Genomic DNA, 21,661 nt, shown 5'->3' on the forward strand with positions numbered 1-21,661 from the left:
CAAAATTCCCATATCCAAAGACTGTGCTAGTTTTGAGCAATGCTACTTCTTAGCATATCTAAATGTCCCCCAAGGTGACTAAGTGAGGAAACATATTCCTAGAATCAATATTTTTAAGCCAGCTATAAATTGGGAACCTTCTACTAAAATAATAACTTTAATTTTAGAACAGTGAATCTTTGGCAATACTTAACCAACGGGTTCAGCTGGGACAGACATTACCATATTTCTTAGGAGTAAAGTCAGTGCATTTCAAAGCGAAGTAACATATTCTACCCCAGCTCAGGAAGATCTACCATTTATGGAATCTTACTATCTGGCTGGCATTGTGTTAGTGGCTTTAGGCCAAAATACTCCTCTAAATTTCCTTGGGTTCTTGGTGTTTATTGTCTTGCAACTACACTTGGACACTGGGAACTGCCAAGGCATACCACTCCAACATTGCATCACTCACTACGCTCCCTCCCGGCTCCATCGGAGGGAGTTTGGAAATCTCCAGTCCCAAAAGGCTGCATTACACAGCTGGCTGTCAAATCTTCCTACTAGCCCCATAGCTTGGCCCTAACCAGGGCTCAAATGAGGCCCCAGCTTACTGAACTGGATTCAATAGCTTTTTCAGGACAGACGGCGAGAATCACGTATTTTCTCAAAAATGCAAGCCCTAAGAAGACATGAAGCTACTGAACCCTTGACAATTTCCACCCATCACCCCAAGAGGAGTGACCATGTGATGCGAGAGCTCAGCTCCAGGCTCCCAGCTCCCAAATTCTCAATTTCAAGTTTGAGACACATCAAAAACAGCACACTCATGTCACTGAAAGAGAAAATGGAACACGTAATCCCAAAGAAAATGGAAATGCAACTGGTTGTGGCCAGCTTTTAACGATGCTGAAATCTGTCCTCTGCTATTTCACCACATTGTGGCTTAACTCTCACCAGGTGTTGCTGGTGAGAACTAGGTTATCTAAGCACCCATAAGAGACAGTGGGAGAGAAGGGTACTCTGTTGAAAGTGCCTCCATACCCCCTGTGAAACATAACAGACTATAAAATCATAAAATGCATACCAAAATAATCTTCTCAAAAACATACTAATGCCTTAGTTTAGAAGAGATTTCAAAGTAAAATCCCTTTACCCAACAATGCCTTTTCCAAAATTGAGCCACGCAGGTCCTTCCCTTAGGCAGACCTGCCTCCCATCCCCACGTCAGCTGAGACGCCTCACCAGGCACAGGGAGAAGGCTCATCTCCCAAGACACCAGGGCAGAGTGGCTAGTGGGTTAGGACAGAGCACTGTCAAGGACTGAAGCTCTAGAAACACGATTTGCTTCAGATTCTCTCTGGCTTTCCAAGCCTGAGGTTTAGCCTTGAGACAGAATGAAGAGCGGGGAGTCTCCATTCTAAAGGACATGGCCTTGTGTGAGCAGTGGAGACGAAGGCCACTCTCAGACTCGGATGAAGGGACTCTCTGACTTGGCAGCTGCTGCCTGCCTCCCCGCAAAGGGACCCTAAAATATCAAAGTGCAACTTGCAATTTCCATGATGGTCTCCAACCCCTCCCACCTGGCCTCTGCCTTCACCTGTTCTCTCACCGTGCAGCCAAGAGGGAAGTCTTTCAGCTCAAAATACAGACAGGATGTCAAGGGGTCCCGTTCCTTCATCAGGAAGCAGAGCAGGACGAGGTCATTTGGCAATTTCATTCTCGGCACCACTGTACAGGGCACGGTTCCCTGGCCCGGAGCTGCCTTTCCCACACAGAGTGGGAGAGCCACTCTCTGAATCAGAGAAGAGCGCCCTGGGGTGAGGCCACGCACCCAAGCAGCTGGTGTGGCAACTATGCCTGGTCAGCAACGAGGACTGGGACTGCCTGCGATGTCAAGGACAGAGAAAATGTCACAAGCCCCTCTGGAGAGGCTCCTGGGCTGGGGTGCACTCGATCTGCTTTGTCGGCCCTCACGCTCTGAGGCTAAAGGGCCCTTTAGAAAGAACCACTCCCCTCAGGGACCTGCTATTTCCTCCTTGGTTCTGTTCCTGCCACTGTGGTACTTGTGTCAGTGGAAGGCGTGTACAAGATGGCAAAAATTCTCTAAGAGGAAATGGCTAAAGAGAGATGTCAGTAGTCCAAATACTAAAGATGGAGAGGAAGGAAGAGAAGCTAGAAATATTAAGTTTGTACATGTGTGTGAATATTTGATTAGCAACTTAACTTAATGACCAAAAGTCAACGAGCAGGTATGGTAGTTGGAAAACACAGCCGCCCAACACAAAAAGTGAAATGTAATGGGATCCTGTGTAACACCATTTGCTAAGGGGATATTATGAGCCTCAATCTTGACATGTGTTTAGGTGGTGACACAGGATTTTAATCAGACTAAGTAAAACATTTCAGCACAGCAAAGAATCTTCCACTTTGAAGTCAAATAAAATGATCTTCAAAAAATTTTTAAAGAATTTCCTCCTAAGCATTTTCAAAGTGGGGGTGACTCTTTACCTGCAAGTCCCCATCTTTGTAAAGAGAAGAGACGAAGGCTCGATCATGAAATAGAGTGACAGAACAGTGTCTCACAGGCCTAGAGTCCCACTAAGTACCCACTCCCTGGGTACTTAGCCCACAATGCTCCTTGACTCTCTCCCCATTTTATTTTACGTATTTATTTTTGCAGGGGTTTTTTTTGGTGAGGAAGATTGGCCCTGAGCTAACATCTGTTGCCAATCTTCCTCTTTTTTTTTTCTTCCCAAAGCCCCCAGTACATAGTCATATATCCTAGTTGTAAGTCCTTCTAGTTCTTCTATATGGGATGCCGCCACAGCATAGCTTGACGAGTGGTGAATAGGTCCGCACCCAGGATCTGAACAGGCGAACCCCGGGCCACCGAAGTGGAATGTGCAAACTTAACCACTGTGCCACCAGGCCAGCCCCCTCCTCATCTTAAAATGAAAAATACCTTTAAAAATAACCTGAATTGTTTATTTGCAAATGAGTTCTACTTGTTCTGCAGTTATACAACGAAGACCACAAGCTCTAAGAGGTAAGACATAATTCCTTATTCCATTGAGTCTGAGAAACACGTTTTTCACTTTGAACATCTCTGCAATCAAATATATCTTACAATCACAATGGGGTAGTGTGGATTAATCGGCATCATTTTCTTTCTTTCTCAGTGGTACATGAAACAGTGATGCATCTTACAACTGATAGCATCTATCTTATGAAACAGAGTATATAAAAATAGATTTTTAAATAGTTATATTTATGCCTATCCAAAAACCACTCGGGAATTGTTTGGCTAAAGCAGAGTGTCTACGTAAGAATGTTTCTGATTGTTACCAACTCAGGTCAACTCAACCAACACTTATTGAGCACCTACTGTATGTTTGAGATGAGAAAATAGACCATCTCCTTATGAGGCCCACAATCTAAGAAAACGGTGGACACTTATCCACTCTGAGACGGGGCTGAAAAGGCTAAACTGGCATTATTAATAGTGACTGATGGGAAGAAACAGACTAATTCCGCCAGGAGAAGCTATCAGTTGAATCTGGTCCTGAAGGGTTCATAGGATTTGGCTTGGCTTATGAGGATGGGAGGAAATGAAGAGAGGTAGGAGGGAATTTGCTAAAAAAGGAGGCAGAAGATTGCAAAAAAAAAGAGCAAAGGCTCTGAGGAATGAAAGGAGCATTAGCCTAATGTTACAGAGAGGTAAGTACGTAGAAAAGAACTGGAGATGATGAGCCTAAAAAGATGGACTGGGACTATGGATGCTATATAGGGGAACTGGGTATAACTGTGTGTAATGGAGTCTGTGACGGGATTTTATCAGGGGAGTTACATGACCCAACATGTTCTCCTCCCAACCCCCCAGCTCGCATGGAAGAGAAAGTGGAGTCTGTTGCAACCAACCAATGAGGCACAGCCTGGAGGAGATAACGTGGCCTCATCCAGGACAATGAGAGCCTTCCAGTAAGAAGAAAGGCAGGTGGAGTCACCAGGACCCAGTGGCCACATACACACCTGTGAGAAATGAGGGAAGGAGAAAAAGAAGGAAGAGATGCCTCTCAAGTTTCTAGTTTGGTAACTGAAAAAAAATGGAAAGTGATGATAACACCTTCCATTGTGAAGTCAAATGGAGCACCCAGTTCAAAAGGTTTATCCTTGAGAGGCCAGAAGTCACTTACAGTGATCCTACTGGAAATCTGGTGTCTATTCCACACAAGGCCTCAGCACAAAGAATGAGGGTTGGAATATACTAACACAGGAATAAAAGAAAGAAAGTTGAAAAAAGAGACCCTCCCAAACAGCTTAGTTCAGGAAGGATACCAAAATGGAGACACAAATAGTGGCTAATTCCATTGCATAATCAAAGACCTTAAAAAAAACAACAAAAAAACACATCTCTAATAACCTGTGAGAGGCCAGAAGTTTAAAACATTCTATCAACTACGCCTTCTGTTGACTAAGCCAATACCTGTAATAATAACTGGGTTAAAGTGCATCGATAATTTAGCACAAAAATAAAAGTACATGCCTCAGGTTTGGTGCCATAAAGTTAAAATGTAAGTCAGATTGGAGTTCTGGCTCCAAAACTCTCTAGGTCCACAGGACACCCACTACGCTCCTTACACACATGTTGGGACTGGGTTTATAGTTTAAATAAGATATCGACTGCAAGGCTGATGTTCAAAGCTGTACAAATCATAGTGAAACGCATCTGGAATGCGTAAGTGAGTGCGCCTGAGCACCACTTCCAACAAACGCAGCGTTTCAGGACAATCACTTTACCTTTCTACAAGCGACTGGAATGAGAAGTTGAAAGCTGTGCAACACCACGCAGATCTCAGGTGATGTTCTGGTTATGTCCCTGACTGTGACAGTGAAGGCTGGGGCCACATGGCAATGGGGAGAGAGAGATGGCAGGAAAGACGTGGACTAACCATGGAGCCACGAGTAACTCAATCCAACCTGCTTGACCATCCATTCTCTTTAAAATTAAGAGAATGGTCTGGAAGTTTCTATGCTCCCTCTACTGGAAAAGAAGTCCATGTTTCTTTAACTTGCTTAAGTCAAACCCATGAGTACATTAATGGGAGCCGCCATGAGATTCTCTCTGCCGGGCATCCTTTTTCCAGTAAATACATGATTCAACGAAGGCAAAAAGTACCACTGAGCGGGGGCCCCAGAAATGCAAGATGGAACAACCAATTCTTACTTTAAACACTGCTGCAAGATCTTTTTGGCTACATAACGACCAACATTCATCCTAGCTGAATTACAAATTGGGAGGAAAATAAAAAGCACATGAAGCAGTTGCTGGATTTTTGAAAGTAGAAGAAAAAAAAACAAACAAAGCACATACGCCCTTCCCTGAAGACATAAGAGGATAATCAGCCCCTTTTCAACATAAAGACAGTTTCCTGGGAACGTTTCTGAAACAACGATACATCAAAGTCCCCAGCAGAAAAACCGATACATAAAATCACAAAGCAAATCTGTTTCTTGTATGACAGCAACTAGCTTAAAAAAGCTTGACATTCACTGCCAAGTAATATCTATGAGACCACACACAAAGCAAGTGAATAAGACACCGGGCTTGCCTTCTAGGAATTAATGAGTACACTCCTGTCCAAGGCACTCGTGTGCAAAACATTTTATGGGCATCCCTATTCAATAAAATAGTTCTGAGCATGCCCACCCAAAACAGTATGAGGGTGTGTCATCACTTATTTAATTAATGTATAAATTACATACATGAGGTATTGTTCAAATAAATTATGCACATTTTCAATTTCTGGTATGTTTGAACTAAATAGAAATACACAGAAATTTACATGCACAAGAGAGAAAGAAATAGAAATTCTGAAACTTCCTTCCCACACCCTAATGAAATCATCTTGCACATCCATCTGACATTGAAGACCACTCCTCTGGGATGTAGAAAGCCAATCTGTAACTAAGAAAGAATAAGGAAAGACCGTCTGTGGCAAACTCATAGGAATGCCTCCTTCTCCAGCCACATGGCCCCTGCATGAACCAAACCACTGATGGTATATATCCCTTCTTCCTCCATCTGCTATCTGCATTCCACCTTGTCCTACCAAAGTCAGGCTCACTGTGTTTTCCAGGGACATGGTTGACAGGTGGGATCTGCAAGTTACAAGAGAACCAGCAGCTGAAAAAAGGTCACCAATGGTAAGAAAAAAAAAATTAAATTAAATTAAAAAAACTACCCCAATATGTGTTGCTAATGTTTGTTTTTTGAGCCTCAGTTTCCCCATCGGTAGAGTCTAAATTTTACCTGCATCTTGGCCTTATTATGAAGCAACATCACAGCAGTGTCAAAACCTCCCAGAATCTTCAGGAAGGTAACACAGCACCATTCAGGAGCCCAGGTCTGCAGACATGTGCTAAAACTTTAGGCGGCTCTGAAATTATCTCCTGATAGCACTAGCTCAGGAGGGGCCATTAAATTGTGTTTTTGCAATCAAGATAGTGACCAACATCCTTTCATCAGTAGTTAATAAAACAACGCCATATGTAGACAAAGAAAATGATACAAGAAGCAAGGACTCACTTTTTTGCAACCTCCTCATCTCCACCCACCACAAGGCAGTACAATGACTGGCCAAGATGCAATAAGCAAAAACAAGTTTCCAACCATAGCTGCAGTTTTCAGTGTGCGTAATCTCAGACACGGCCAGGATGAGCAGCCAAGAAATCTCAGTTATATAGTCTGGAAGAACCAAAGCTAACAACAGCATGCAAAGAAAAATTATTTAAAAATAATTTTGAACAACACTTTGGTCCTCATAGGCGGGAAAGAAGGGTTTCATGTTCTGGAAGAAATTCTCTCTCTCTCTGGCCAGCTTCCAATGCAGAAAGCCACTGGTGACAAAAGGAGCTCTCACTTCGGAGTTCGTAAGGCCATGGGCTCCCACCAGCCTCTGACCCTGCCGATCTGCCTCCCTCCAAAAAACGATTCCTTCCCTTGGATTCCATGCCCTTGTACTTTTCAGATATGCCTCGCACCCCACTGCAGGTTCTGCCCACAGCCTTCTACCTAACTCTCCCTGTGGAGTACTCTTCTCTTCAGCAAACGTATTTACTTCCTTCCACACTCTCATCTGCCTAAATTTAAGTCTTCAGCACAAATCCCTCTTTCTAACCTTCTTTTGGACACCTCCATGGGGCTAGCTCATTGATAGTTCAAACTTATACCATGTAGGGTCAAAATCTTCCACACTCATGATTCCTCCCAAAAGGTGGCATGATTGGTAAATGCAACATACATTTTGGACTCAGAAAGATCTAGCCTTCACCTGCCATTTAATGTCCCTGTAACCTTGAGCCAGTCACCTAATATCCCTATGGACCACCTTCTCCACCTGCAAAATAGGAAATCTGCTTTGCAGGTCTGTGCTGGAGATTAAGGAAGGCAATGCATGTGAAAACACGCTTCCTAGGTATTTAGTTGGGGTTTCATGAATGTTAACTTCTTCCTTTCCATCTTCGCCTTTTCTCCCTCCAATGTCTTCTATATCTATCCTGTCCCTTCTACTCCTATCCTTCTAATCCAGGTCTCTTTGCCTTTAATCTTCATCACTAATATCGCTCTCTTCTCCCCAAACCGCTCAATACATACATCACCACAAAACTGAACTAATGCACATTCAAGATGCACGAATTTTCCTTTGAGAATGCCACCACCTCAATCCCTGCTCTGCTAACTGAATACAAACAACCCTGGCATACCCAGTAGAGAGAAGAGCCATAAGAATAAAGGAGCATCTTTCTGAAAAGTCAGTTTTACTCAAATATTTACTCAGGAGGTTAGGGAGAGGGGTGGGACGGGGGGAGCATAGATTGATAATAGAATAAAATTTTAAGTGTGCGTGATTTTCTAAGATGAAATACCCATCTCGCCCCCCCCCCCAAATAAAATGGCACATGGAATGGTTAGAAGTTACCTCTCTTTTATGTTGGAATGTCTTATTGGAAAACTTTGCAAAGCTCTGGTCTTCCAAGATTTTCTGTACCACTTTTCTCCTCTGAATCCCCAGAGTTATCAGTTATTTGAACACTTGTCTTAATCCATCTCCTCTAGTAGGATCACAAGTTCCATGAGGGAAGAGATCATAACTTATGACTTTTTGACATGGTGTCCCATGGCACGTGCCCCCTGTATTAGTCAGGTTTATCCAGAGAAATAGAACCAATAGGATGTGAATGGATGGATGGATGGATGGACAGATGGATGGATGAATGGATGGATGGATGGAGGGATGGATGGACGGGTATATATTTTAAGGAATTCGCTCATGCACTGTAGGGGCTGACAAGTCCACAATGTGCAGGGGGCAGACCAGCAGGCTGGAGACCCAAGGAAAAGATGATGCTGCTGTCTTGAGTCCAGAGGCATCTGAAGGCAGGATTCTCTCCTTCTACAGGAGCTCAGTCTTTACTCTTTAAAGGTCTTCAAGGATTAGATGAGGCCCATCCATATTATGGACATAATCTGCTTTACCCAATGTCATTGAGTTAAACGCTAATCACATCTAAAAAAATATCCCACAACAACAACCTTCAAATGCCCCAACAGACTTTTTCTCCAGTACCCACTAATGGCATCAATATCAGCCAAAGGTTGATCAAGCAACTGAGCACCATAGCCTAGCCAAGTTAACACACACAATTAACCTTCAAATGCCCCAACAGACTTTTTCTCCAGTACCCACTAATGGCATCAATATCAGCCAAAGGAGCAAAAAGAATAAAACTTATTCCTCCAAAGAATGTTTACAACAGACTATCCAACAGGTGCTTTTGACTGACGACCAGCCCACAAGGCCGCCTGATCTGAGCTCTGAAAGACGGTCTACTTGGGGTGTTCCTGGCAGGCCCCAGCCTCCAGGGCAAGACGGGGTCACTGAGGACAGTGGCCTGACTTCCATGATGTCATCGTTGCCATCTATCACTAGATAATTGCATCTCTCCAAGCTTATGTCTCCTGGTAGCCAACATCATCATGAGTTATGGCTCTCTTCGATTTCAATATGGGAAACAGTACCAAAACATATTTGCAGATTGAAAAACACAAATACACTGGCCCCCACCCTTAACCTCCCCCCACCCGCCATACACATACACAAATTATGGAGGTCCTGGGTACATAAACTTCCCTGTGGCAACATTTCTGTTCTAACCTTGGATCTGAAATTACCACCCTCTCCTACCTCTGAGCCAACACTTCAAGCACACAGCAGGGACGGGGTGGGGGGTGTCCCCAGCAAGTCTTCCATTCCAATGCAGCTGGGCTTGAAGTTGAGTTTGAAGGCCCAGTGATGGGGAGGAGGGTCAGAATGATTGTTCAACACCCTCCTACACCCTGCTTATGACTAATGCATCACACTGGGAAAGCAATTCCTCCCAGCTAGTTGGAACTGACGAGTCCACATTTAAACCAAACCAACCCTCGGATGGCTCAGGAGGCACTACAGCCCTCCCAAGCCCTAAGTGTGCCCCTTTCTGAAAATATCCACCTTGAGAGAAAACAAGCTGAGAGATTTGGCTTAGGAGTCCTAATTCGACTTCTCCATAGGGCAAGGAGCTTGAATTTTCAAAGACCAAACCAAAGAACACCCACAGTGGGTAGGCAATGAGTACGCCTCTTTGAGCACCTCGTGAACTTGGGGTAAATCACTTAATTTCTCTATGGCTTCAGATTCCTTCTCAGTAAAATGCAGCACCTAGTAGGTGCTGTCAAAATGTTAGGCTTCACAGAAAAGGGGGCTCTTATTAGGGAAAAAAGCTACTGTGTACACAATCAACGTGGGGATTTGTTTTTCCAGCGGTGATTTTCCATTCAAAATAGCAACCATGCAAAGAAGGAGGGGATTAATCAAGTGTATTCACTAAATAGAGCTCAATGATCAAAATAACATCAGCCTTCTGGTTCCGCCGATGCCTCACTCGCACAAGCACAGGGAAGCGGGGACTGCGTGTGGACTGAACTAATGTTGGCACCAGGGTGCCAGCTCCAGAGCCACCTGTTTTGTTCTGTTTCTCTCACTCCGTCCGCACACTCACAGGAACAAGCTGCCATCTGTGCTGTACCAGCTCAGCTCGGTTTTCCATCAAGGTAAATAAGATTCTGACGTTGTTTTTCATCTAAAAGAAAATTCCTTCAATGATTGCTTCCAGATCTCAATCTCAACTCAGCTCAACCCAATTCAATGTCAACGTGTGCTCAGCACCTTCTCTGTGGATGGCTCAGTTCAAGATTCCACGGGGATGCTAAGATGGGGAAGGCCAAAGGCTCCTGAAAGGGTCTTAAGAATCTTTCATTGAGGGGGACAAGAGACACGAGACAAGGACTGAAAAAATGCAGTATGAGACCTAAGAGCTAGGTGCCTATGATGAGCCTGGATTGCAATGAAGAATGAGGGGTGTGAGCTAATGCAATTCTTTATGCTAAGAGTATGCTCAAACAGCTAATACACTTTACAATGAAATACCTGCTCCCAACAGGGCAAAGGTAAAAAAAATTTAGATTATGAGAATATACACAATCGGACAAGACGCAGTTTGACTAGGATTTTTTTAAGCTGCATGTTATGATTATCCTGGGGAAAAAAAGACTATGATAATTTTGGTATCTTATTTAATCTATAATCAGAATACTGCTGAAATCCTTAGAAAAGGAAACATTTCTAATTATGCGGGCTAATGGGTATTTAGAAACAATTTTACTTTAAAATCATGGTATGGAAGAGAATTCTCATTGAAAAAAGAACCACATTCAAAAAGCTTTATTTAAATAAACAGATCATTTAAAATTTTAGGCTATTTAATTTTGAAATAGATAATTTTCACCCTAAAACTTACAGAGGATTTCCCCAAAGAGCCCCATATCAAGAGCTACCATTTTTAGATAGGTAAAAATGACGAAATATGAAATTTTAAAATCCTGCTTGTGCAAAAATCACCTATATGATAAAGAGACAATACTTAGGTGTTGAAACTCATGTCTCTTCTATTTCAAACACTAGTTTAGGAAGAAACAAAACATTTCTCCTTGTCAGCGAGAGCCCTAGGTCACTTTAGTTCTAATTAGAGGATGGACCTGCTTCTTGATCAGCTCTTCTTAAAGCCACATCCTCAGTAGCAACCTCTCCCAACATCATGGGTCCTGCCCATTCAGGGCTATTCTAGAGGAAGACTCCAAGAAGACATGCACCCATTCCTCTTTGTCCTATGTGTTAAAAGAATGGCGCTGGAGGTGAGTGAATTAAGAAAATTAATAAAATAAAATAAAAATTGCACATCAAAACAATTAGAGGATATACTTGAAGATATTATGCTAAGTGAAATAAGCCAGATGCAAAAGGACAAATATTGTATGCTTCCACTTATATGAAGTATCTAGTGAGGTCAAATTCATAGAAACAGAAAGCAAAATGATGGCTGCCAGGGGATGGGAGTAAGGGGGAGTTAGTGTTTAAAGGGTGCAGAGTCTCAGTTCGGGAAGATGAAAAGTTCTGGAGATGGATGGTGGTGATGGTTGCAAAACAATGTGGGTGTACTTAATGCCACTGAACTGGACTCGTAAAAATGGTTAAGATGGTAAATTCTATGTTATGTATAATATACCACGATAAAAAAAATAGAGGGTATATTAATAACAAATATTTACAGGCTGCTTCAAAATTTGAAAAGCATTTCTATTTACATTAGATCATCTAATGATCACAGCAACCCAGAAGAGGGGTATGTGTTTTACCCTTCCATCCACTGAGTGACGTGTCTACGGTCCAGTGGATGCAAGAGTAGCTTGACCATCATCAGAACCCACATCTACAGCCTTCAAAACATATTGTGCTCATTTCTCAACTCCACACTGTCTTCCAATATTTGTACACATTCTATAGAAATACAGACAATGCTTATAGGTTCTCCAAGATATATGCATTCTGCGGTCAAAGTTGGGAACTCTAAGTCTTGCAGTGAAGAAATGGATTTCACTTTATTTAACCCAATGTCTCCCAAACTTTCTTAATCATGAAACCTTTTATTGTGGAATAGCTATCAACAACCTATGGGCAAGGGAGTGTTTTGTGGCTTACTACTGTGGGAAATCATCTAACGAAATGTGCTCATTTATATTACGATAGATTCAGTCTCCTTGCAGAATCAAGAGCCAAGTAATCGAGTTGTTTACTTAATTGGCAGTTCCAAGTATCCATATCATCACCAGCCCGACCTTTACCTGGTAATCTTCCCTCTCCAATTTTCTATCTTCTCTCATCCAGATCTTTCCATCAACCATAAAAATATGATACAGACCATGAGAAAGATAATAATGACTAACCTGGCATCATCCTTGGTTCTTAAACCTCCTACTCACTGGGCATGTATCAGATCAGATCCATTTCAGGATTCAGTGTATGGCGGGGGTAGGGGGGGCGCCAGGGGAGATGCACACATGTTTAGGTGTGTATGTGATAACTGGATTATGCACTTTAAAACAAATTAAAAGAAGGATAACGATGCTTATGCCCTCACCCCAAACCCTTTTTTACAAGGCCTGGTATAAACAAGTCAGAGAAAGAAACTAACATATTGCTCTGTGTTAAATAAATATATTGGAGGCGGGAGGTGCAGGTGAATAGTAATGTTCTCCAGGTGATTTTATACAGTAACAATACTTCGATTCGGAGTTTAATATTTCTCATCAGCAGTTTGTTCCCACCAATTAAAACAAAAACGTCAACAACAACAAACCAAAATTTCTAACCACGGGTTTGTTGCTTGGTTTTGTTTTTAACACAGTGCACCCAAAAACCTTTAAGACATAGCAACGAATGGTTCAAAAGTAATTCGTAATACGGTACGCATATTTAATTCCTGAGAAGACTTCAACGTCTCCCTCTGGGATTCAATCAGAAATAAATCTTCTCCACGCCTTTCAAAAGGAAGGAAAACACAGCCAGGGTGTTCCAGGAGGAAACCTGGCCATGAATCCACACCACCGCCCTCCCCCGCTTCCATGACATTTCTGAGAACGCAATTAAGTGCTGACGTCGGCCCAGGTTTCAGCGGAGCAAGTGCTAAACCTGTCAACTGCTCCTTCTTGTTGGGGCTTGCGCTGTTTGTTTGTTACATACGTTCAATTTATAATGGGAGTTTGTCAGCTTCTTTTGTTTGAACTTGACACAATGGGAAAAGCCCTTAAGGGTTAATGATTAATCTCAAAATGAAATCTGAAACAGATAATGAACAGGTCTTGAGCAACTGTGCAAGACACCCAACAGCATCAGTCAAAACGAGCCCTGTTCCCAGACAAGAGCAGTCTCAAACTCAGCTGCGTTTCATTAGCCATTAAGTGGCTGGGACTAAGAGATTAGCGCTCAGAGAATGGACTTTAGAGCCAGTCAGAATCCGGTGGAAATTTTGCTGCTGCTACTTAATACCTAAATGACTCTGGAAAGTTACTTCACGTCACTAAGACTCACTGTCCTCGCTGGTAAAATGGAAATCAGCAGAGTAAATGGAACAACCCATTGGAAACCATAAGAGGTCCACTGTGTGAGCCACAGAAGCGATCAATTAATGGGAAAAAATGTGGGATCTTTCATTACATCTAGATATTGATTAGTAATCATAATCTCTAGGCTCCTGCACCATAATTAGAACTTTTCCAAAAATAAGCAAGTATAAAAAAATGCTCTGTGAAATTAGTACCTAGATTTATGAAATCTAATTCCTTATTGATTACAGTGAAAACACATGAAGGCTTCACAGGGAATAGGAAGGCTTGACATGGAACAACAATCATGAGAGGCATCCAGTGATAAATTATAAGGATGAGATGTGACAATGCAAAAGACCATTACCTTGCAAAATAATACATCAATCCTCTAGCTCTTTCACATCTTTGTAAACTTTTTAGAAAGGTTATTGTTGCTCAAAATTAAAGACACAGAATATTCAACCTGTAAATATAAGCAACCATTGTAGATTGAAGATCACTAGAGGGGCCGGCCTGGAGGCACGGCGGTTAGGTTCACGCATTCTGCCTGAGCGGCCTGGGGTTCGCCGGTTCAGATCCCGGGTGCAGACATGGCACCACTTGTCAAGCCATGCTGTGTCAGGCATCCTACATATAAAGTAGAGGAAGATGGGCACAGAAGTTAGCTCAGGGCCAGTCTTCCACAGCAGAAAGAGGAGGATTGGCAACAGATGTTAGCTCAGGGCTAATCTTCCTCAAAACAAAAAAGATCACCAGAGACAAAAATTTAAGTACCTCACCAAGAATATTATCAATGACAATATTTTATTTATTATCCCAGAACTGGTTAGGAATGCACAAAGAAAATCAGATTTACTAAATATAAATATACTAAAATACCAATTCTGTAATATTTAGATTTAAAACATCACAGTTTTCAGGGATAAAAAACAAACTCCTGATACCTCATGGTACGAGGTGCCAATAAGAAAATATGTTTGCTGCTAAGTTGACTCAGAAAAGCTGGCACCAAAAATATGACTCAGAGAAGATAACCCCCAGGTGTACGTGGAAGTGGGACAGTAAGGATCGATCTGAATGGTGACTGTTAAAGCAGAGAGGAGTGAGCGAGATCATATGATGTGATCGCTTTTTGTTAACAAGCATAACAACAGCTATTACGTATAAGACACTCTGCCCAGCGCTTAGGTCTGGGAAGAGGGTGGGGCGTCTCATCAACCCTCTGACACAGGTGTGATTATCCGCATCAGTCAGTCAGGAAAGACCCAGACCTGGAAACCAGTGGCCTATTTCTACAAGGGCTTCGTTTAAGAGAGCTAGATTAAGAGTGGAATTTAAAACTATACAACCAAAAAACCTGGGTTCAATTTCTTTTCTTCTCTAGACTCTCTTATTATGCAACCCATAACTATGGAATACAGACAAGGACAGTAAATAAGGACACCCTTGGGATTGAGAAGCATAAAAAAGGAGCTCAGCTAAGAATTATACTCTAGGTAAAATATCAAAGTATACTAGACAAACCTAGTGGACTTGTCCCTGATATCAGGTAGGATATTAGACTCACAGAATAGAAACATTATTATTCAACATATAACTGAGATGTCAAATAGCCTGCATGACTATCCATTGTCAATTCTAAGTAACTTCTAGACTTAGATCTTTTGGATTACAGGGCAGCACAGCCTTCACAATAATTAGCGTCAAAATCACTTATAACTGTTAAAACAAAAAAAGACCTTTACAGAAACACTCTAAGGGAAACAATGACTAAGATAAAGCCAAAAGCAAATGATACAGTGAATATGTATGACACTACTGCAAGCTCCTGCTCACCAGAAGCAACGAAATGGAAGACACCTGCTAGGTGGGACGCCTGAGAATTACCGTCTCTACTCAGCTGTGAAAGGTTCAGGTACTCTATTCACTCCCAAAGCAAAGGAAAAACTCTTTCTTCAATTTCCTCTGAAACTCCAGACTGACCCAAAGGTTTCCTATCTAAGTTACTGGAGGGATCCATGGACAACAACAGCCATGGAAAGAAGTGGTAGGAGGGAAGGAAAAGAGGAGAAAAGAAAAGAAGGAAAATCTTGGAATCTTAGGGTCTAAGAGGAATCAGGACACACCAATTGAATTCCAGCCTTAAGTTTTCAAATGCTCTTTGTTTCTGGGAAGCCATCAGGTTTAAACAGAACCTGTTTTTAAGAAATCTCTCCTACCAGTCTCAAAGTTGGGGGTCCTGATCAATTCGGCCAAACAACTACCACACGTCAAAGGTCAGAGGGACATGCTAAAATGAGAACACGGCAAAGGTTTTTTTTTTTTTTAACATGGGTATGGTTACTCAAAATTCAGGAGGACAAAAAGAACTTTTCCAGTTCTGGTAAATTCCGATAACAGATTGGAACATTCTATCATTGACATGTTTTGAGTTTCTAAATTTACTCAACTCTTGTCTCAGACAGATATCTTTTATCACACTGGTCTGTGTGTGTGTGTGTGCGAGAGAGAGAGAGAAAAAAAAGACTTACCTTTATAACATAAAGGGTAAAAACTTTAAATACTTTGCTTACCAAGGATGTGCAAATGGAAGTGTTCATTATGATTATCGTCTCACTAAAATATTGCCTTTTTAAAAATATACATCTCTAAACAATTTTTAAAAATTAAATTTGGAGCTATGAATTGTAGTTGATTATTTTTAGAGTGGCTATTTATCATAAATCATACAGAAAATTAAGTGGTAATGACTGAGTGTTTGGTTCTACAGCTGGGCAAACAGGCAGGCTCGGAGGGGCAGGATGGAAGAGGACAGGGAGAGGAAGAAACGGGGAGGAAGGAGAGATGAGCACAGACAAGAAAACAAAAACGTGATTCTCAGCTCTCTTTCTGCCTTACAGAACCACAGATGACAGCTGAAATAATCCTCGCAGGTTCCTGAGAGCCGCCTGCCAGGAAAGACTGCCCTCTTCTCCAGGACCCACAGCTCTCCTAATTCTCTAGGAGTTGCCCTTCTATCTCCTTAGAAATCTTATCAACACCTCATTGTGGAAAGAAAAAGGGATGACAACATTTTCAAACTTGGGTTTTAACATGACTGAACTTCTCCTAAGTCTCGTAATAATTTGTATAAGTATGTGCCTGGAGGCACACCAGCTGCCCTTCCATGCCAGTGTGCAAATTCTAAACAGGCCTCATTGTTGTTTCAATTTAGGAATACAACCACTTCTCCCTGAAAACCTTCATAAAAATGTCTACGGTAGACTGACCCCAAGATAACCAGGCAATATACTTTTGAAAAAAACCTGGTGACTAGAGTGGGGAGGGTATCCACCCACGGGAATGGCCTGGGATGGGAGTGCCAGAGCCCAGGCAGAGTGAGGAATTGGGGGACACAACAGGACAGAAGAGCCCACATGAAGGGCCTCCCAGAGGTCAAATCAGGGAGGACTTGAGTATCAAAATAAATACTACTACTAACAGATTATAACCCCCTGACTAAAATAAGAAACCATGAGTCCATACAGACATAAATAAATACTTTCGAAAAAGTTTGATGAGAAATAGAGGATTTACATAATTTCAAAGTATCTCTATAAAACATTTACTAATTACAAAAGGGGAAAAGAGTAACTTCCCAGCAGAGAAGACTGGCAGATACCATCTTAACCAAGAGACCAAGGTGAGTGAACGTCATTAGAAATGGGATGGGTCAACACTGGGAGTTTCCGGAGAAGACACAGTGAGGAGGACACATCATCACCATTGAGTGTTTCTGCCAACCGTGCAGAAAGTGGATCTGATTTAGAGAAAACCTCAAGTAAAGCCAAACTGAAGGACATTCGACAGAATGACTGGCCTGGGCTCTTCAAAAGCGTCAAGGTCATGAGGATCAAGGAAAGACTGAGGAGCTGTTCTTGACAAAGGAATCTGAAGACACATGACAATGAAATGCAACACATGATTCTAACTGGAAACATTTGTTATTTGAAATGGTGCTCAGGACAAATGACAAAACTGGAATAGGATGTGACGAGGAGCTGGTGGTAATGTATCCACTCATTTTATGATTTTGAGCCCTGTAGGAGGTTGTGTAGAAAAATGTCCTTGTTTACAGGGGAAAACACTCAAGTCTGGGGTAAGAGCAATTTACTCTCAAATGATTTAGAGAAAATAAAAATCTTTATATTATATTGCCAACTTTTTTTGAAGTTGGTGACAATTTCAAAACAAAAGCAAAATTTTAAGCATGATAGCTTATTTAGTCTGAGTTATATACACAGGTGCAGAACAGTTATGGATATATTGTATAATGAAACAATGAGACAACTTCACAACTGATTTACTACATGAAATAGGAGAATTAATGAAAGAACATACAAAATTTGCCAGTTTCACCTTAGAAAAAAACAACACTCCTTTAGCCACACGTGTTGGTGTGCTCTTCTGTCCTCACCAGAATATCTGAACCCTCAGTCAGCAGGTGAGTGTAAATTCAGGGCCTTGTTTGTCTTTTCATGCCAAGCCGTTCGTACGACTGTCGTCAACACTCCGAGTACACAGTGAGCACACGGAACGCTCAGAAACACCTCCCGCATCTCAGAGCCCTTGGTGGGCCATCCACAGCACCGCCAGGAACTAAGGAACCAAACCAAAACCACCGTCAAGTGTTCTGCTTTCAAAGTGCATGTTGTCACAGACCCTGAAGATGTGGGTTCTCATTCTAGATCTACCCCCTAGACAGTCTGTGATGGAACCACACTGGGCCTAGGTTTTGTCATCTGGAAAATGGCGAGTTGGCACAAAAACCTCTAACGCTGATTGATTCCATGAGCGTTTAATAAAGACCTCTCCCCTCCGGCCCTGGCTTTGTCCTCAAGGAGTCCAATTCTAGCAGAGAGAGAGGGGCGTGTGAACAGATGAAACGTGTGACGATCTCATTTGTGAGCACAGACTTGATCCTGTTCAGGGAGGGGAGACTCTGAGCTGAGGGAAAGTTACAGGAAGATGTAGAGCCTCCATTCAATTTTGAGGATAGAAATTAAGGGTTCCCCAAGGAGAATAAAAGAATGGGGCGAACTCACCAAATGACAGCCCCGTTACTTCATCAGTACTACACAATGGGTAGCTCTGGCGCCCCCTGGCTGTGTGACCTTGGGCAAGTTATGGAACCTCTGTGCTTCCTCCCCTCATTTGTAAAAGGGAGATGATGTTACCCAGCTCATCCTTGGAAGTGTTCAATGCTTTCATGTATTCCATATACTTATATTTAATATGTAATTGATACTTATTAAATTATTAACATATCTTGTGTGATATTATATATTAGTAACATATAATAATTGTTGATTATTTGAAATACTTGTTCACTTAATCTACATTTAATATATTCTAAATGCCTTCATCCCTGGGAGAGCTAAATGTTTTAATGTAGTCTACAAGAGACCCAGCACATGGTAAGTACACAATAAACATTTGCTGATATTTATTATGATTATATGGGTCCTATGATGATAACAATGTGGTGTGGCTGGAGGAGAGGGTGCCGTGTGTGTGTGATGAGGGTAGGGGCTGCTACAACTTGTGTAACCAGGTAGGGCCAGATGTGCCAGCTGCCAAAGGCTGGGGATGCCAGGTTGCGGAGTTTGAACTTGATGCTGTCGATAATGGGAGTTACTCTGTTGTAATCGTCATTTAGAGCCTATTGACTTTCAGTTTAACAAGCATGGTTATCTGGTTCGAGAGCCTACAGTAGACTAAAGCAGGGAGTTAGAGGGACCAGTGGTGGTGGGGAGGAGGAAGAAGTGATGAAAACCACACCAAGATGGGACAGGAAGAAACAAAGCAACCAGGAGAAAGCGAGTGAAATTAGCGCAAAACCTCACCATTCTCGGCCTTCCCACCTCAATCACCTCTACCTTACCAAATCTCAGAATGGGAGGAAAAAAAAAAACCTGCCTAAAAATCTAAAAATTAATTTATGCTCAACATTATTCTGTTGAAGATGACTGGTAAAGTACGAAATGTTCTCAATGCTTCGAAAATTATTATTAAAGATGAAAAGCTCTGGAATTTATAGGGGAAAAAATCTTTTATCAGGGAAAATCAGAGAGCTGGAATCCCACACTCCTGGACAGGAAAGTCTGGCTGTAGGTCCCAGGAAAAGTCAAGAGAGCTGCTTCTCAAGTGAGGAAACATGAAGAGGAGGTCTTCTAACCTTGAAAAGTCACTGTCAGTGATATACTCAGGGCAAAGAGAGGTATGAAGACAAAATTTAGGGGATCTCTGAAGTTAGCACAGATCCACAGAGGAAGCATCCAAAAAACCCAAATTTGATTATAACTAGAATGCGTCATGCACGACCAGACACCCTTCCTGGATCTTTGAGCGGGTTATAAACACATCATCAGGAAAGAACAAGAGTGCCCAGTGCAACACTGTAAAAATCAGAATAACCCAAATTGCCTTCTTCCCCGACTGTGGGAAGCTCATAAACACCTAAGGTAAAATGAATCCGGAATTCAGATCAAGTATCTACCTACCAAGTCGAGTAAATTTCACCGACAAGGTCTTCCTAATAGAAACACTTCACCTTCAGAAACCCTTAAGATTAACTTTAAATACTCAACTGTGGCAGAGACATTACATCGATTCTTTTTCCACCTGGGAAGTGAAGGAATGTGGCTTCCCAGCCCAGTCACCGCCGTGTGGGGCGACGTGCTTGTGTTATGGCCAGTGGAGTGTAGGCTCAAGTAATTTTGTCCACTTCCAGAATCCACCCCTGACACCTCCCCTGAGAGCCTCCAGGCACACCTAACGCAGAGAAGCCAGGAGAAAACTCCAAGAGCCAAGGGCCGACCAGATGGAGCAAGTCTGGGTCCCTCAATGACCTTGTGGAGAGAAAGAGAGAAACCATCAACCACTCCTGGTGTCAACCCACAGCAGACTGTGACAAGAGCAGTAAGTAAACCTCTGAGTGTATGAACCGCTGAAATTTGGGGTTCTATGGTAAAGGAGTCAGCCTTTTCCTAGATGAAAAACTGCCTTGGGTTAATGAACTTTTGTGAGAATCTTCTGGGTGGTCACAAAGCTACCAGCTCCAAAGTCTTGGAAATTTTCCATCATGGAGGCTAAATAAATTTCACAGACTTACAACCTGGATGCACCTGACTCCTGAAAACCCAGACTTCCCAGCTGCCTTTGAGAATTAGAAGTTACCACTCCCAAGTGGCAACCCCTAGCTACTGCGTTCTCGTCAACCAATTTAGTGACACCAAAACGACAAAGCGGACAAGTTAGAGAGGTATTCTCATTATTGTAGCCAACAGTCCTAAAGGAAGGGTTACCCAACGATGCTGGATGTGAGGGGGACGTCACTCACTGTATTCACTGAGGAAAACTGTTTAAGGCAGTATATCAAAATGTTTATTCTACAGCAAAGTATAATTTGCATTTTTATATATTTACATTTAGCTACAGGACTAAAGCCATGTGATCTTCTTACAAAGACCTGTGTTCCAACTTTTCTTGAAGGCAAGTGGAGCCAACCTGTCTTAACAAGTCAGCAACACCTGCACTGGTGTGGCAGGACTCTCACGGTACGTAATAATGAACTGACAATATGCTTGTTCTGGAACCAAGGAGGAAAACCTTGATTCCCTTGCCTGTCTTCACTGTCAGGAAATGTTTTCTGATATTTCTTTTTTGATACAATAAGAGCAACATTGTCAAAAATTGCCAATTTAGAGGAATTAACACTCTACAAGTGAGAGCAGAGGCCCTGAATTAGGCTGCCAGTTTCCAAAAAAGCGGGGTGGATACCACCTTGGGAACAGTTTACATCACTAACAAATTATTTTCTCTTTGAGACAGCACCCAGGAAAAGACTAAAATTCCAAACATTGAAGTGAAATCACTCCAAAAATGCCCATCAAGATTTCCAGGGACCCAGGGCATAGATTTTCACCCAAACAGCAATGAGAGGTGGTTTACCATCACCCTTGACCCAATTCAGTGATAATTTCTTAAAAAGACTCATCCTTTCACACCTGGCTCTATGCAAAAATTTCAAAACAGCTCCATTTCTTCCATGTTGGAATATCAGCGCATGAAGAGCGTTCTGGAAATGAGGAGTGGGGG

At 42.2% G+C, this 21,661-nt stretch overlaps 1 protein-coding gene across 12 annotated transcripts in view; it reads right to left on the minus strand.

The window, feature by feature from the left end:
* Positions 1 to 21,661, minus strand: part of TIAM1 (TIAM Rac1 associated GEF 1) — a 352,305-nt gene that overhangs the window by 140,575 nt on the left and 190,069 nt on the right. The window lies entirely within an intron of this gene.

Source organism: Equus przewalskii, chromosome 27 (genome assembly GCF_037783145.1).
Source record: "Equus przewalskii isolate Varuska chromosome 27, EquPr2, whole genome shotgun sequence".
NCBI classification, from domain to species: Eukaryota; Metazoa; Chordata; class Mammalia; order Perissodactyla; family Equidae; genus Equus; species Equus przewalskii.